This window comes from Triticum dicoccoides, chromosome 3A (assembly GCF_002162155.2).
Source record: "Triticum dicoccoides isolate Atlit2015 ecotype Zavitan chromosome 3A, WEW_v2.0, whole genome shotgun sequence".
NCBI classification, from domain to species: domain Eukaryota; kingdom Viridiplantae; phylum Streptophyta; class Magnoliopsida; order Poales; family Poaceae; genus Triticum; species Triticum dicoccoides.
The window spans coordinates 545,442,429-545,452,983 of NC_041384.1; positions in this window are offsets into that span (position 1 = coordinate 545,442,429).

The window sequence follows — 10,555 nt, forward strand, 5'->3', positions numbered from 1 at the left end:
CCCCGACCACCCACCGTAACCTGGAACTCCCTGATATTTTCCTCGCCCTCGCTTCTACCATGGTTTTTTCCGTCATGGACGGCCCAAAGAATGTCATGCAGCTACGTCTGCGGCCCGCCCAGGATGAAAAGCCCATTTTCTGTCATGATTTTTTGTCATAGAAGTAGGAGCCCACCACATCTATGATGATACCGGGTTTTGTCACAATTATTGTCATAGAAGTGTCATAAACATGACATAAAAAATTCGTTCAACCCTAAATATCACGGATGTGTCTTTTTTTTGTAGTGCTAATGTAGAATTTTTTAAGGAGAAAAAAGTTGGTAAGCACTTGGTTGTAGCATCATCATTTGAATTCATATCCTAACCCCAAGCATCTTTTAAACTCTCTCTTCCCACCCTTTCTTTGAAACTAAGAATTTTTATCTCACGTGTGGGAATCTTTCCCAAGATTTTAATTACAACTACTAAGCAAGAAAGTGACCAAGGGATGAAACTATAAATCTTTTTGGAGTTTCTGATAACTCTGCAAATTAAATACACTGACAAGCATAAGAAACTACAACTAGACAAGATATAAAACAAGGAAGATAATAAAACTGAAGCAAAACCTATTGCAGTCAAAGCTCCTGAGCGTAGGAGTTTATAGTATCCAGCAATCTTTCTCTTATTGAGAAACCAAGGTATCAATCCATGGAGGCACTAGTATTCCTGCTTTGATCCTCAAGGATAGCATGGAGTTATTTTCGTACCACCGTCACATTGAGTATGATTAATATTATAGCTAGTTGATGGCTATATGAAACTGTTATGTCATCTATAGCCATCATTTATAGTCACTCATATAGTAATGTGGGCTATAAGGTTGACTATTACATTAGTATTTTTTCTACTTTCTCTCTTCCTCTTTCTTCACATTTATTGCATTTGCCTAGGAGTACGTATATAGCTAGGCTCTTACTCCCCTTACCTCATCTCTCTTCTCTTCACATTTATTGTATTTGCCTAGGAGTACGTATATAGCTAGGCTCTTACTCCCCTTACCTTATCTTTCTCCTCGACATAGGTAAAAAATTCATGTAAGCATACTTATAGCCCACTATTGTACTTCCTATTAGACTGCCTAGAGTGGGAGTAACATATATGCACTAGTAGAAAAAGAGGGCTTTGGTTCAGGCCGGTCATCCCATTAGTCCCGGTTCAGTCCAGAACCAGGACCCATGGGGGCATTGGTCCCGGTTCGTGAGGCCACGGGCCTGCCGGGCCTCGTGGGGGCATTGGTCCCGGTTCGTCTCGCCCCTTTAGTCCCGGTTGGTGGGACGAATCGGGACCAATGGGCCTCGCTCCTAGCCCACCACCATTGGTCACGGTTGGTGGCTTGAACCGGGACCACAGGCTTCCCTTTAGTCCCGGTTCATGCCACAAACAGGGACCAATGAGGTGCCTATATATACCCCTCGCCCACGAGCAGAGCGCTCCAGTGCTCTGTTTTTCTCTGGCCGGTGAGGGGAGGGCTTTGTGGTGCTCTAGATCACCTCCTATGCACATGAGGTGTTTGATGAAATGCCCGAGCCACACTAGTTAAGCTTTCTCCTGTCGAAGCTCGACCTCAAAGCTCCATTTTCCTCAAGATTTGTCTAGGTTTAGCGGCCCGTCACGTCCCATTCCCGTCTTCACCGTCGTCGATCACCCGCGCCGATCTCGTCGCCGGCACCACCGTGGTGAGCCTCTTGTTCTTATCTTCTTTCTGAAAGAAAAAAATTCTTACTTTAGATAGATACTTGTCTAATTTTCTTACTATTTTATTGCTTGTTATTATATAAGTGCGATGGTTTTGGTATCCGCCCCCGTCGGTCCTCGTCCTGTCTATGATTCGGATGTGGTATATATTATCTTTTTATAACTATTTGGTTCGTTTATTGTTTATGACAATTACGCCGACCAACATGAAAAATATTTTATTTATGTAGGAGGTAGTTGAACCGGAAATTCCAACCGACCCTATTGTCGAGAGGTTAAATTTAGTTGAAGAAGAAAACAATTACTTGAAGGAAAAAATAAAAAAATTGAGGAGGAGAAGATGATATTGGAGTTGCATGTTGCGGATGTCGTCGATGATCACAAGATCAAGATGGATGCAATGCGCTTGAAGATTACAAAGATTAGAAAATATGCCATTCATACAGAGGCTTGGTATCATTATGCCGTTGGATCAATTGTTACCTTGGTTGCGATTATGATCGCATTTGTTTTTGCATTGAAATGTTTTACATAGTTTCAATGTATGGTTTAATTAATTAGATGCTCTGGAGAGCTATATGTTGTTAGATGAGAACTATGTATGTACTTTGGTTTTCATGTGATGATGAACTTCTATTAATTTGGTCACTTAATTATCTATTCATGATGTTCTATAATGGTTTTTGACACACTTAATTATATATAATGCACGCAGATGAACCGGCAATGGATGTACGGTGACAGACACACCTCCGAGTACATTAAGGGCGTGCATGATTTTCTCGAAGTGGTTGAGGCAAACAAGTAGAATGGTTTTATGTGTTGTCCATGCCCTAAATGTGGGAATACAAAGTCATACTCTGACCGGAAAATCCTTCACACACACCTACTTTACAATGGTTTCATGCCACACTATAATGTTTGGACGAGGCACGGAGAAATAGGGGTTATGATGGAGGATGGTGAAGAAGAAGAGGACGGTGACAACTATGTGCCCCCTGAATACGGTGATGCAGCAACGGGGGAAGCTGCTGAGGATCAAGAGGAACCAAACGATGTGCCTAATGATGCTGCAACGGGGGAAGCTGCTGAAGATCAAGAGGAACCAGACGATGTGCCCGATGATGATGATCTCCGCCGGGTCATTGTTGATGCAAGGACGCAATGCGAAAGTCAAAAGGAGAAGCTGAAGTTTGATCGCATGTTAGAGGATCACAAAAAAGGGTTGTACCCCAATTGCGAAGATGGCAACACAAAGCTCGGTACCGTACTGGAATTGCTATAGTGGAAGGCAGAGAATGCTGTGCCTGGCAAAGGATTTGAGAAGCTACTGAAAATATTGAAGAAGAAGCTTCCAAAGGATAACGAATTGCACGACAGTACATACACAGCAAAGAAGGTCGTATGCCCTCTAGGATTGGAGGTGCAGAAGATACATGCATGCCCTAATGACTGCATCCTCTATCACGGTGCGTACAAGGATCTGAACGCATGCCCGGTATGTAGTGCATTGCGATATAAGATCAGACGAGATGACCCTGGTGATGTTGATGGCGAGCCCCCCAGGAAGAGGGTTCCTGCGAAGGTGATGTGGTATGCTCCTATAATACCACGGTTGAAACATCTGTTCAGAAACGAAGAGCATGCCAAGTTGATGCGATAGCACAGTGAGGACCGTAAGAAAGACGGGAAGTTGAGAGCACCCGTTGACGGGTCGCAGTGGAGAAAAATCGAGAGAAAGTACTGGCCTGAGTTTGCAAGTGACCCAAGGAACGTATGGTTTGGTTTAAGCGCGGATGGCATTAATCCTTTCGGGGAGCAGAGCAGTAATCACAGCACCTGGCCCATGACTCTATGTATGTATAACCTTCCTCCTTGGATGTGCATGAAGCAGAAGTTCATTATGATGCCAGTTCTCATCCAAGGCCCTAAGAAACCCGGCAACGACATTAATGTGTTCATAAGGCCATTAGTTGAAGAACTTTTACAGTTGTGGAATGGAAACGGTGTATGTACGTGGGATGAGCACAAACAGGAGGAATTTAACCTGCACGCGTTGCTGTTTGTAACCATCAACGATTGGCCCGCTCTCAGTAACCTTTCAGGACAGACAAACAAGGGATACCACGCATGCACGCACTATTTAGATGAAACTGAAAGTATATACCTGGACAAATGCAGGAAGAATGTGTACCTAGGCCATCGTCGATTTCTTCTGACCAACCATCAATGTTGAAAGAAAGGCAGGCATTTCAAAGGCGAGGCAGATCACCGGAAGAAGCCCGCCATCCATACCATTGATCAAGTACTTGCTATGGTCAATGATTTACACGTAATCTTTGGAAAGGGTCCCGGCGGACTAGCTGTTCTGAATGACGCTGAGGGACACACACCCATGTGGAAGAAGAAATCTATATTTTGGGACCTACCCTACTGGAAAGACCTAGAGGTCCGCTCTTCAATCGACGTGATGCACGTGACGAAGAACCTTTGTGTGAACCTGCTAGGCTTCTTGGGCGTGTATGGGAAGACAAAAGATACACCTGAGGCACGGGAGGACCTGCAACGTTTGCACGAAAAAGACGGCATGCCTCCGAAGCAGTATGAAGGTCTTGACAGCTACGCTCTTACGAAAGAAGAGAAAGAAATCTTCTTTGAATGCCTACTCAGTATGAAGGTCCCGACTGGCTTCTCATCGAATATAAAGGGAATAATAAATATGCCAGAGAAAAAGTTCCAGAACCTAAAGTCTCGTGACTGCCACGTGATTATGACGCAAATGCTTCCGGTTGCATTGAGGGGGCTTCTACCGGAAAACGTCCGATTAGCCATTGTGAAGCTATGTGCATTCCTCAATGCAATCTCTCAGAAGGTGATCGATCCAGAAATCATACCAAGGCTAAGGAGTGATGTGGCGCAATGTCTTGTCAGTTTCGAGCTGGTGTTCCCACCATCCTTCCTCAATATGATGACGCACGTCCTAGTTCATCTAGTTGACGAGATTGTCATTTTGGGGCCCATATTTCTACACAATATGTTCCCCTTTGAGAGGTTCATGGGAGTCCTAAAGAAATATGTCCATAACCGCGCCAGGCCAAAAGGAAGCATCTCCATGGGCCATCAAACAGAGGATGTCATTGAGTTTTGTGTTGACTTCATTCCTGGCCTTAAGAAGATAGGTATCCCTAAATCGCGGTATGAGGGGAGACTGACTGGAAAAGGTACGCTTGGAGGGGACAAAATAATATGCAGGGACGGATATTCTTGGTCTCAAGCACAGTACACAGTTCTACAGAACTCTACCTTGGTGACCCCGTATGTCGAGGAACACAAGAACAGTCTGCGCTCCAAACACCCGGAGCAGTGCGACGACTGGATTACATGTGAACACATCAGTACTTTCAGCAGTTGGTTGGAAACATGTCTCAGAGGTGACAACATTGTTTGTGATGAGCTGTACTTGTTGTCCAGGGAACCATCTTTGACTGTATTGACTTAAAAATGATACGAGATAAATGGGAATACATTTTACACGATCGCCCAAGATCAAAAGAGCACCAACCAAAATAGCGGTGTCCGCTTTGATGCAACAACCGAGAGGGGAAAGAACACATATTATGGTTACATAGTGGACATATGGGAACTTGACTACGGACATGATTTTAAGGTCCCTTTGTTTAAGTGCCAATGGGTCAATCTGTCAGGAGGCGGGGTACAAGTAGACCCATAGTACGGAATGACAACAGTGGATCTGAAAAATCTTGGGTACACTGACGAACCGTTCGTCCTAGCCAATGATGTGGCACAGGTTATCTATGTGAAGGACATGTCTACCAAACCGAGAAAAAGAAAAGATAAGGAAGCGAATACATCATATGATGAGCCAAAGCGCCACATAGTTCTTTCAAGAAAAAGGGACATCGTGGGAGTGGAGGGCAAGACAGACATGTCTGAAGATTATGAAAAGTTTCATGAAATTCCTCCCTTCAAAGTCAAGGCTGACCCAAGCATCCTGATAAACGATGAAGATTATCCATGGTTACGGCGCAATAAGCAAATGACACAAGCGAAGAAAAAGTGAAGACTTTCTCCCGCGACTATTATGATGATACCATGCCAACTTTGTAACAGACGGGTATGATACCATTGTTCGTTTTGTACATGCACATGCTATGTGGGTGAAATTATGATACCATGCCAACTTTCAACTTTTTCAGAGTTCATTTGAAATGCTTTAATGTCTTATGGTTCGGCCCTCGTAATACCATTATTCAAATTTTAACTATTCAAATTTGAAAACTAATGGCACTAACAGAAAGTTTATAAGTTTTCTAAAACTAATGGCACTAACAGAAAGTTTATAAGTTTTCTAAAACTAATGGAACTAACAGAAAGTTAATAATTTTTTTACCTAAAAGCAAAAGGAAATAAAAAATAAAGCAAAAAACAAAAGAAAATAAATAATGCAAAAAACAAAACAAAAAACTGGAAAAAACTATTTTTATAGTAAAGTTAATCACAAACTTGTGATTCACACAAACTTCAAAGAATTCAAATTTTAACTACTCAAATTTGAAAACTAATGCCACTACCAAAAATTTTATAATTTTTCTAAAACTAACGGCAACAGAAAGTTTATAATTCTTCTGACCTAAAAGCAAAAAGAATTAAAAAAATAAAGCAAAAAATAAAAGAAAATAAATAATGCAAAAAAACAAAACAAAAAACTAGAAAAAAAACTATTTTTATAGTAAAGTTAATCACAAACTTGTGATTCACACAAATATCAAAGAATTCAAATTTTAACTATTCAAATTTGAAAACTAATGGCACTAACAGAAAGTTTATAATTTTTGTGACCTAAAAGAAAAATAATTAAAAATAAACTTTAACAAAATAAATAAAAATAGCAACAATAAGTATTTTGTTGTAAGTAGAAACAAAATAAAATAAATAAAGCAACAAAGAAAACAAAAAAAGTGCTACCTACTGGGCCCCACGGCCTGAATACGACTAGAAACCCTACCATGGGCCAGGATTCAGGCCCGCAGGTGGCCCAGTAGGCCCACATGCACACAGCGTATGGTTAGGCCCGAAAGCCTACAATTGAGAGGAGCTCGAGAGGGTGGGCGCATCAGCGCTTATAAACCACTCTCGAGCTCTCTCAGCTAGCGAGGTGGTACTAAACTTTTGACGCGGGGCAGCACAAGGCCTTTGGTCTCGGTTGGTACCACCAACCGGCACTAAAGGGGGCATTGGTCCCGGTTCGTGGCACCAACCGGGACCAATGCGCCTCGCCCTTGGCCCATGACCATTAGTCCCGGTTTGTGCCACAAACCGGGACTAAAGGGATGGTCCTCGTTGCGGTCAGAGTTTAATCCCACCTCGCCAACCGAGGGCGCTCACACCGGTTTATAAGCTTGTCCCTCTCTGCCTTGTTGAGCTCCTCTCAAAGTGAAAATAGATGCCCTTATACAGGGAATTTGACCTAAATTCAGAGTGAATTTCTATGAATTCATAGAAATTTACTATGAATTTAGGTTGAATTTTCTCTATAAGCGCATCTATGCTCATTTTTTTAGTAAAGTTAATCACAAACTTGTGATTCACACAAATTTCAAATAATTCAAATTTTAACTATTCAAATTTTAAAACTAATGGCATTAACAGAAAGTTTATAATTTTTCTAAAACTAATGGCACTAACAGAAAGTTTATAATTTTCTGACCTAAAAGCAAAAAGAATTAAGAAATAAAGCAAAAAATAAAAGAAAATAAATAATGCAAAAAACAAAACAAAAAATGGAAAAAAAACTATTTTTATAGTAAAGTTAATCACAAACTTGTGATTCACACAAATCTCAAAGAATTCAAATTTTAACTATTCAAATTTGAAAACTAATGGCACTAATAGAAAGTTTATAAATTTTCTGACCTAAAAGCAAAAAGAATTAAAAATAAACTTTAATAAAATAAATAAAAATAGCAACAATAAGTATTTTTTTGTAAGTAGAAACAAAATAAAATAAATAAAGCAACAAAGAAAACAAAAAACAAATTTGAAAACTAATGGCACTAACAGAAAGTTTATAATTTTTGTGACCTAAAAGAAAAATAATTAAAAATAAACTTTAATAAAATAAATAAAAATAGCAACAATAAGTATTTTGTTGTAAGTAGAAACAAAATAAAATAAATGAAGCAACAAAGAAAACAAAAAAACAAATTTGAAAACTAATGGCACCAACAGAAAGTTTATAATTTTTGTGACCTAAAAGAAAAATAATTAAAAATAAACTTTAATAAAATAAATAAAAATAGCAACAATAAGTATTTTGTTGTAAGTAGAAACAAAATAAAATAAATAAAGAAACAAATAAAACAAAAAAAGTGCCACCTACTGGGCCCCCACGACCTGAATACGACTAGAAACCCCACCATGGGCCAGGATTCAGGCCCGCAGGAGGCCCAGTAGGCCCACAGGCACACAGCATACGGTTAGGCCCGAAAGCCTACAATTGAGAGGAGCTCGAGAGGGTGGGTGCAGCAGCGCTTATAAACCACTCTCGAGCTTTCTCAGCTAGCGAGGTGGTACTAAACTTTTGACGCGGGGCAGCACAAGGCCTTTGGTCCCGGTTGGTGCCACCAACCGGGACTAAAGGGGGGCATTGGTCACGATTCATGGGGACCAAAGGCCTCTGCTTCCCGCCCTTTGGGCTGCTGAAAAGAGACCTTTCGTCCCGGTTGGTGGCACCAACCGGGACTAAATGGGGCATTGGTACCGGTTGGTGCCACGAACCGGTACCAATGCCCTTGGTATATAAGAAAACACTTTGTGTTTTTCACACTCATCTCTGCATCAGTTGCCCCGCCCCGACGCCTCCCGCTGCCCAGACGCCGTCCACGCGCCGCCCAGGCGCCCCCGTCGTCGGCCCTGCCCCGTCGCCGCCAGGCTGCCCCGACACCGCCCGCCGCCCCCGCCGACGCCGTCGTCATTGCCCGCGCCCGTCGTCACCGTCGCTGAGGGGAAGCACCACGCCGGCTCCCGTGACCCGTTCATCCCCGAGGCCGTTCATCCGCCGCCGCACCGATTCTGGCCGGCGACCTCGACCCCTCCCCGCGCTGTGAGCCCCTGCCTCCTCCCCTTTCCTTCTCATTGTCGTCCCCGTACGCCATCCGTAAGCGCACGCCACCGCTAACCATCGTCGTTGTCGCCGTATAATGCTCTCTGTATATGCTCACTTTATGTATGTATGTATGTATGTATGTATGTTCACTATATAATGCTCTGTATATGCTGTATAATGCTCGTTTTTGCATTTTTTGTTACTAAGGAAAAGGTCTATTTTTGGTGATATGTATGTTCATATGCTCATTAATATTTAAGAAAATGTTCGTATGCTCATTTAAGAAAATGTTCATATGTAACATTTAAGAAAAAAAGTAAATGTATGTATGTTCATATGCAAAGAATTATTTTTGGATGAAATGAGATGAGATGTGTTTTGTGTTGGAGAAGAAAAGAGGAAGAAGGAAGAAGGAATAAGAAGGAAAAGAGGGTCGAGGGGGGTCGATATATCCCCTCCCCGATAACATTTTTTTTCATGTATATATGCAAAAGTTACATTTCTAGAAAAGTTTTATATATCTAGCTAGGGAAGGAAGAAGAAGAAAAAGAATGAGAGGGAAAAGGGAAATAAGAAGAGGAAGAAAGGAGAAGAAGAGGAGAGGAAGAAGAGGAGAAATAAATAAGAAGAAGAAAAAAGAAGAAAAAGAAGAGGAGAAGAAGAGAAAATAGAATATTCTATTTTCTCTTCTTCTTCTCCTCTTTTTTTTCTTCTTTTTTTCTTCAATCTTCTCCTCTATTAATATATTCTTCTCCTCTTTTTATTTCTTCTTTGTCTTCTTATTTTTTATCGGATATGTCGTTGTCGATATACCCCGTGTCCCGATAACTTCAACACGAGGGGGGGTCGACCTACCCCCTCCCCGATAACATTATTTTCCCATGTATGTATGCAAAAGTTACATTTTTAGAAAAGTTTTATATATCTAGCTAGGAAAGGAAGAAGAAGAAAAAGAATGAGAGGAAAAAGGAAAATAAGAAGAGGAAGAAAGGAGAAGAAGGGGAGAGGAAGAAGAGGAGAAATAAATAAGAAGAAGAAAAAAGAAGAAAAAGAAGAGGAGAAGAAGAAAGGAATAGAGGAGAAGAAGAGAAAATAGAATATTCTATTTTCTCTTCTTCTCCTCTATTCCTTTCTTCTTCTCCTCTTTTTTTCTTCTTTTTTTCTTCAATCTTCTCCTCTATTAATATCTTCTTCTCCTCTTTTTATTTCTTCTTCATCTTCTTATTTTTTTATCGGATATGTCATTGTCGATATAGCCCGTGTCCCGATAACTTCAACACGAGGGGGGATTCGACCTACCCCCTCCCCAATAGCATTATTTTCCCATGTATGTATGTCGTCATTGTCGATATAACCCCCTCCCGGATAACTTCGAATGTGATAACTCATACCACGGGATCACCCCCCGGCCCTCTCGCTCGACCAAAACTCTCGAGGACACCCAAACCCTAGAAAAAAACGATGTCAGTCTCCTACCCCCTCCTGTCGTGCCCCTACCCTTGAAGCATTGTCGAGGCCACCCCAAACCCGAAATAAGCTAGGTCTACGTTTGCCACTAATATATCCACCTGCTGTCATGTTTGTGTAATAATTGCCATGTTGTAATATTTGCAGAAACAATGGAGCACGGACGAGATGAGGAAGCAGAAGAGGTGTTGGGGGACATAATCTTAGCCGGAGGTGATGTCT